Raw genomic sequence first — 8,209 nt, forward strand, 5'->3', positions numbered from 1 at the left:
AACGCAGATGACGAACTGATTCACCACACATTAATTTGTGGTATTTTACACACACATTTCAACTGTGTTGTTTCGTGATAAACAGCCATAAACAAACAAATGTGGCGCCGTCACGTCGCCTCGGAAGGAATAACGCAGGTGACCAAGACTTGTTTACGATACCTGTCAGATTAAAATCATCGTTTTTTCACGAATGACGGCTCTTTGGCAGATCTGGTGAGTTGGAAACTGTCTATGAATGTTTCATTTAATGTCAAATGCGTACATTCTTGTCGATATTGTTACCCTTGGCCTCATAAATTAAGTCAATCGTCGTGTTGTCCAAAAGTGACTTTTGTCAGCATAGAACTTACTGTGCTTTGATCATTGACTGAGAAGAATCTTCCGATGACACTACGCGACTGCAGATCTGCAAGGAAACTTATGGCAGGGGAAATAAGCTTAACTGAAGACGAATAAGCGGAGTAACTGTTCTTCAACGGATTGCTCTCACTGATCTAAATATTTAGATCTTGTCGTCTGCTAGTCTGCTAGTAAGTAGTCTTCGGTCGTGTGAAAGTCACATCTATTTCGACTGTGTGCATCGATCCGTGTAGTGAAATGTTGATCTTTGATGATTTGGCAACATAACTTCGCTAAATGTGCTTCGAGTTCGAGTGTATCTCCCGGTAACCGCATTTGAAAACGTCTTTTAACAAGACCATGTTTCGACAGTCCAGACGGGGAGGATCCTCGATAGCTCACAGGGTATATAATGTTTTCCGCCGTTTTTTGAAGAATCCTTTCAAATTTGCTATTCCAAAAGTACCTTATGACACGACTCGAGTGGCAAAGAACATTCTCTGCAATTCCTGTCTCAGTCCGTGCAGCCGTTTCGGGTCCTATCGTCATCATACAAACATACACACAGACACACAAGAACCAGCTTTAAAAGTTAGATTATGTAGGAACCATGTAAACCAGTGATTTTTCTTATGTACAACAGATACTACAGTATTTCTGCTTTATGAAAAGCAATATTTCAAAAACAAAACTAGAGATTTGAATTTTGACCACTTTTCCCCCTTTCTGTCACCAGTACTGAAGAACAACTCATGTGTGTGTATATATATATATGTGTGTGTGTGTGTGTGTGTGTGTGTGTGTGTGTGGTGTGTGTGTGTGTGTGTATGTGCCTACGTGTGTGTGTGTGTGTGTGTGTGTGTGTGTGTGTGTGTGTGTGTGTGTTACCAATTCGGTGATGTCTCTCTACTTTGTTGAAGGTGCGAATGTACTCAAGCCAAGCTACGTTCCTATGTATTGCGCATGGTTGAAATACAATCTTATGTCTTACTAGCAGTCAGGGCCCGGCTTCGCCCGGGTGTTGGCATCGCCCGAATGCATTTGTAAGAGAGTAGACTGATATGAATAAAAAATTGTATATATTGTTGTTCATTGCTAAGTCTAGCTGTTACTACCACCAACATAATTTTGTTGTTAAAGAAATAACTTTCACAGGAGTTATCTCCCTTCCTTGGGAACATTCTAGATACTTGGGCAGTCAGGACCCGGCTTCGCCCGGTGTTTCTGATTTCCCAATCAGACATGCCTGCATAATCAGAGTTACCTCCCTTCAAGGTATAACCAAGTAAGAGTTATACCTCCCTTCGCTTCTACAACTTTCCGGAACTGTCCTGTCTTTTTTTTCTTCTTACTTTCTTAATTACCGTCATAGGAGCAACAGAGAGTCTCTAATATCCCTGGCATCATGTGCTTGCTACATGTGAACGATAGGCACTGAACTGGTCTTGCACTATATTAACAGCTATTGTGTTTTCAGCGTAGCAATAGGGCCCGATATTTAGACGAGACAAGTATAATGCCGACGAGTCGAAGGCGAGTCGCATTATACTTGTTCGAGTCTAAATATCGGACCCTATTGCTACGATGAAAACACAATAGCGTTTATATAGCTATTCTGACATTAAATTCTGTGTTAAAATCATGTTTTTGTCAGCAACAAGTACCAGAATGGTCCATGTCGTTGATTGCAGACGACGGTTCCCTTTCCGCATGAAGCCACGGAAATAACCGAACATTGAAAAACCCACGGACATGTATTACGGAGAAAACTCGAGATAACCGGATGTTTAGCATTACGTCAATATGCTAGGAATCATATGACGTCATGACGTATCATGCTTGCCTACGTATATTGTATGTTCGAAAGTCTGACTTCTGTTGGGAATTCGCGTGGTGAAGACTGCGGTAAATCTGTAGATGATAAGAGAACAAGGATTGTCTCAGAAGAAACGACTAAATGTTTCAGACCGGTAACTTCATTTCAACATTGCACTATACAATGGACGTTCTATGTGACAGGAGAGTTTGCTGATTTTGTGTTAAACATTGGAGAGATCGTCTGCTAGAATCAGAGATAGGTCGCTTCAGTTTGCAGCTTCTGGAAATTGGCAAGGTGTGTTGCCTGTTAAAGAACTGGATTTTACACGTAATGTATGCCATGTACAGTAAACAACAACAAAAACACACACAAAGCAAATGGCATCGTCTGTCGACTAGTCACAGAAACAAACCTGGCGAGGTATGCGTGTACTTTATACACGTGGAAGAAACCGGAACCATGCGTCTTTGTTATTGACAATTATGCTTTTGAATATTGAGTAAAATGGCCGACTTCCGTAGCATTATGCTTTGATGATCGGAAGAGACCATCCAATCACAGCCCCCGAATTCCCCCAGGTGTTCATCAGAATAGCTATATAGGCTGTTCTTGAAGGGGAGATTCATAATGTGAGGAAGGAAACAATGAATCAAGAAACTAAAACCCAGGTGCACATCTGCGGCTCCTGTGGAGTGTGCAAGCACTTTATCTTGTTCCTGCCTCTATCCATCACTGAGGTATGGTGACCACAGACAGACACACACACACACACACACACACACACTTACATCCAGTCAGGCCCGGCTTAGCCCGGGTGTTTCTGATCTCCCCTCTCTCTCAGAAACCTCTAGAATCTTATTCTAATGAGAATAAGAATAGATGAAAGTGTGAGCTCATACATTTGGATTAAAAGGCTGGGAGACAGTGTGAAAGCATCACCATCAACACACTCTGTTTGCGGAAAAATAACTTTGACTTGAGTTATCTCCCTTAGGAAAATTCGAAATACTTGAGAAGCAGGTCTAACATCGACTCTATATATTCTGTAAAGACTGATCAGGCGTGCCTGCATGAGAAGAGATACCTCCCTTCAATGTATAACAAAGTAAGAGTTACCTCCCTTTGCTTCTAGAAATGTCCTGAACTGTCCGGTAGATTGTTACATCTTCATTTCTTCTCCTCATAGGAGCGATAGAGGGTCTGTAATATCACTGGCATTATGTGAACACCAGGCACTGAACTGGCCTTGCTGGAGGGGGGAGGGGGGAAGCAGGCGGCGGGGTCAGTTAGTGGGGTGGGGGTGGGGGTGGGGCGGGATGATAGCGGCAGCCCTTGAGAATGACACGGTATACTGGTTTGATAAGAGTTACCTCCCTTCCATGGGTGACAAAGCATGACTTACCCCCCTTGCACTATATAGCTTGTATTCATTAATGGGGAGGGTCATTATCCGAGGAAGGAAACAATGTCTGGAGAAACTAAAACCCAGGTGCGCATCTGTGGGTCCAGGGGAGTGTGCATGCAAAATATCTTGTGCTTATCTTTTGCCATCTCTGAGGTATGGCGACCACAGACAGACACACTTACATCCATTTTTATATACTAGCAGTTAAGCCCGGCTTCGCCGGGAGTAAGCGGAGCCCTGTAGCAATTTAAGACGCTCGCTATCCCATTATCATTAGCTTTACCTCCTTTGTTTGGATACAAAAAAAGAGTTATCTCCCTTACCTTCTAGAAATTTCCGGAACTGTCCAGTTAATTTTTCTTTCTTCATTTCTTCCCCTCATAGGAGCAATAGCGAGTCTCTAATATCACTGGCATGATGTGCTTGCTACAGGTGAACAGTAGGCACTGAACTGGTCTTGCACCATATAGGCTGTATTCAATAAATGGGAGGTCCATAATCTGAGAAAGGAAACAATGAATCAAGAAACTAAAACCCAGGTGCACATCTGCGGCACCTAGGGAGTGTACGTGCACACTATCTTGTTCCTGCCTCTTGCCATCTCAGAGGTATGGCGACCACAGACAAAAAAGAGTTATCTCCCTTACCTTCTAGAAATTTCCGGAACTGTCCAGTTAATTTTTCGTTCTTTATTTCTTCCCCTCATAGGAGCAATAGCGAGTCTCTAATATCACTGGCATGATGTGCTTGCTACAGGTGAACAGTAGGGACTGAACTGGTCTTGCACCATATAGGCTGTATTCAATAAATGGGAGGTCCATAATCTGAGAAAGGAAACAATGAATCAAGAAACTAAAACCCAGGTGCACATCTGCGGCACCTAGGGAGTGTACGTGCACACTATCTTGTTCCTGCCTCTTGCCATCTCAGAGGTATGGCGACCACAGACAAAAAAGAGTTATCTCCCTTACCTTCTAGAAATTTCCGGAACTGTCCAGTTAATTTTTCATTCTTCATTTCTTCCCCTCATAGGAGCAACAGCGAGTCTCTAATATCACTGGCATGATGTGCTTGCTACAGGTGAACAGTAGGCACTGAACTGGTCTTGCACCATATAGGCTGTATTCAATACAATACAATACAATACAATACAATACAATAACTTTATTAATCTCTAAAAGAGAAATTACATTGCTGAGCGTTTGTGTCCGTAATAATAACATACATAAAACATTCAAAATAAACATTTGTTCTTTGTCCTGAGAAAATATAGTACATTGGTTATCACATAATAGATATTAAAAATAAATTAACATGCATTCACCATCAACAATGCACAAAAGAAAGTCAGCACCTTGCCGGTTATCACATATTGTCTAAGAGAGTAGAATGCAAAACAAAATCATCAATACTGAAACAATACAGAACACTGACCCCGTGCATCAGAGCGACAACACCAGCATCTACCGCCCCACCTGAGAATTGAAGATGTGAATTGCAGATGGAATGAACGAATTTCTGTAGCGTGTGGATCTTGCGGTTGGTTGTCTGAATCTGTTGCTCCTGTCTGTCCGTCTACTGTCAAATTCCGGTCTGAGTGGGTGCGAGTCGTCAGCCAAAATCTTCTGTACCTTGTCAGTCAGTCGTCGTTCATGTGTTGATGTGAAATTGTCCTGCTTCCTCCCAACCACCCCACTTGCTTTCCTGATGAATTTATCTAATCTATCCCTGTCTTGCTTGTTGATGTTGCCACCCCAACACACGGAGCCAAAGTACAACACACTATTGCACGTTGAAGTGTAAAACATCTGAAGGATTTCTTGTCTGATGTTAAAAGACCTGAGTTTTCTCAAAAAGTACAGGCGAGAGTGGAGTTTCTTCACAAGGGCATCAGAGTTTGGTTTCCATGTCAACTTATTGTCTATAATCACCCCCAAATACTTATACTGCTCTACCTTCTCTACGACCTCCCCCTTGATCACTATCTCCCTGTGTACATGTTCCCCCCTCCTGTTGTCCATTATCATTTCCTTTGTCTTCCCCACATTAAGCTCTAAATAGTTGTTTTCACACCACCCCACAAACCTATCTACCTCCTGCCTGTAGTCAGAGTCGTCGTCAACAGTCAGCAGTCCGGTCAGTCCAGTGTCGTCAGCAAACTTGGTTATGGGGCAGGAGTCACTAGAACTTCTGAAATCTGCTGTGTAAAGAGAAAAAAGAAAAGGTGAGAGTACTGTGCCTTGTGGTGCCCCTGTGTTTGTGCAGATTGTGTCTGAAACGGATTGCCCCCCCACCCTAACATACTGTGGCCTGTTTGTCAGGTAGTCCATAACCCAGAGGATGGTGGCTGCTGGGACATTCATGCTAAAAAGCTTCTCCGCCATTAAATGAGGCTGTATAGTATTAAAAGCGCTGGAAAAATCAAAGAACATCAAGCGAATATAAGAGCCAGGCTTTTCTAAATGAGAGTAGATCTTGTTTAAAACATTCAACACAGCATCATCAACACTCCTGTTTTTCCTGTATGCAAACTGACATGGATCAATAAAATCTTTCACACAATCACTCAGTTTGAACAAAACAACTCTCTCAAAGACTTTCATACAAACAGAAGTAAGTGCCACAGGTCTCAGGTCATTCATGGTTATCACAGTCTTGGGAGGTCCATAATCTGAGAAAGGAAACAATGAATCAAGAAACTAAAACCCAGGTGCACATCTGCGGCACCTAGGGAGTGTACGTGCACACTATCTTGTTCCTGCCTCTTGCCATCTCAGAGGTATGGCGACCACAGACAGACAGACACTCTCTTTTATTATATGTATATATAGTACTAGCATTCAGGGCCCGGCTTCGCCCGGGGTGGCCTCAAAAGCATTGAAAGGCATGTGCTGCCCACTGAGAGTGTCACAATATATATTCAATTCCTACTTACATGGTATTTATGGAATGAGTTAATGACCAGCAGGTTCAACTGATCATGCTACACCCTTAGATGCGGTGTGTTGGTATGATGAGTTACCTCCTGTCCATGGATAACAAACCAAAAGTTACCTCCCTTAGCTTCTGTCCAGTTAATTTTCTTTCTTCATTTCTTCCCCTTATAGGAGCCATACAGAGTCTCTAATATGCCTGGCATAGTGTGCTTGCTGCAGGTGAAGACCAGGCACTGAACTGGCCTTGCACTATATAGGCTGTATTCAATAAAGGGGAGGTCCATAATCTGAGAAAGGAAACAATGAATCAAGAAACTAAAACCCAGGTGCACATCTGCGGGTCCTATAGGCAGTGTGCATGCATGCTATCTTTTTCCTACCTCTTGCCATCTCGGAGGTATGGCGACCACAGACAGACAGACACACACACACACACTTACATCTTGTTTTATATATATAGTAGATAGATAGATGACCAGAGTTCAGAATCAGACAGGTAGAGAGAAAAGTTCATGCATCCACTCCATTCATGCGGCAACAACTAAAGTAAATCGTCTTTAGAGTGATGACAGCTTCGATAGGATTGTAATGCAGTTGTTACAGAACAAACTTGGCAAAATGCGGGTACAAAGGCGGCAATAGGCATGGCTTTTTTTTTTTAAACATAATCCCCTAAGTTGAAGGAGCCAAATCCGCGATTGGACCGGAGGTTATTTCGAACTTTTCCTAATTGTTCGATTCATTTACCCCTTTCTCAGCCTCTTTTTAGCGAAGACTTTCTGGCCATTTTTTTACTCAGGCCCTGCGTGTATACGGCTGCTGAAGGAGATTATACCCGTTCAGAATGTTTTGCTTTTCCAGTCGTATGCCAGCTACGCGTAGATCCAAGTTATCATTCGCAGATGGAGAAACGGTGAACTAGCTAGGGGACCCAGTATCCGTTCATACCTACGCCTTGAACGGATTTGGGCTATCCCAGATTTTATTTTTTGTCTATTTTACAGTTTGTGGGAGATGTTGGTAGGGCCGTGGCTGTAGGGGCAGCGGTCAGTCTCGTGGGGAAGAGGGACGCAGACTGCAGACCGGACCTGACCCAAGAGGAGAGCAACGCTGTTGTCCAGCAACTGGAGCAGTCGTGTCCAGGCCTGGGACTTGACCCTTCTCTGGGTCTCGACAGGGCGTACGTCGAGGCTACCTTTGCTACGAGTGATGGTAAGTGTACACTGAACAATGTCATACGCTCAATTGTGTGAACTTGCGAATATCCTGCAGCAACTCTGACAATTAAACTCTCCAGTACGAGAGAAAGAAAAAAACATCAACATAGATCCCGCTACGGATACAAAATTCAATCAACAAGGGACATAATCGCGCTTAATAAGAACACTATGAAGGTGCAAATATACTGCAGCAACTCTGACAAACTCTCCAATACGAGAGAAAGAGTAAACATCAACATAAACTTGGCCACAAATTTATTGCAACATAAATTATTTCAAACCCAAATTAAAGCATTAATTCTCGTGTCATTTCAAACTTTATATGCCAGTTAAGGGCTAGGCCGTTCACTTATCCTTCAGGATCACCTTTTGGATTAAATATTTCTTTTACAGGGATAACGTGACCGCCGCTCAAGTAAGGGTACCCTCAAAATCGACCAGACAAAAACGGAAGGGCCGAATGAAAAATCGACAACAACAAAACAAT

General features: G+C 42.9%; 1 long non-coding RNA gene across 1 annotated transcript in view; it reads left to right on the top strand.

Moving 5' to 3' along the window:
- LOC138951078 (uncharacterized) overlaps window positions 1–7,714 on the top strand; it is a 17,729-nt gene extending 10,015 nt beyond the window's left edge. Inside the window, exon 3 of the long non-coding RNA XR_011450978.1 lies at window positions 7,507–7,714. This is a non-coding gene — a long non-coding RNA (uncharacterized lncRNA). The remainder of the gene's footprint in view (window positions 1–7,506) is intronic.
- Window positions 7,715–8,209: the final 495 nt, after the last annotated feature.

This window comes from Littorina saxatilis, linkage group LG16 (genome assembly GCF_037325665.1).
Source record: "Littorina saxatilis isolate snail1 linkage group LG16, US_GU_Lsax_2.0, whole genome shotgun sequence".
In the NCBI taxonomy this organism is placed as follows: domain Eukaryota; kingdom Metazoa; phylum Mollusca; class Gastropoda; order Littorinimorpha; family Littorinidae; genus Littorina; species Littorina saxatilis.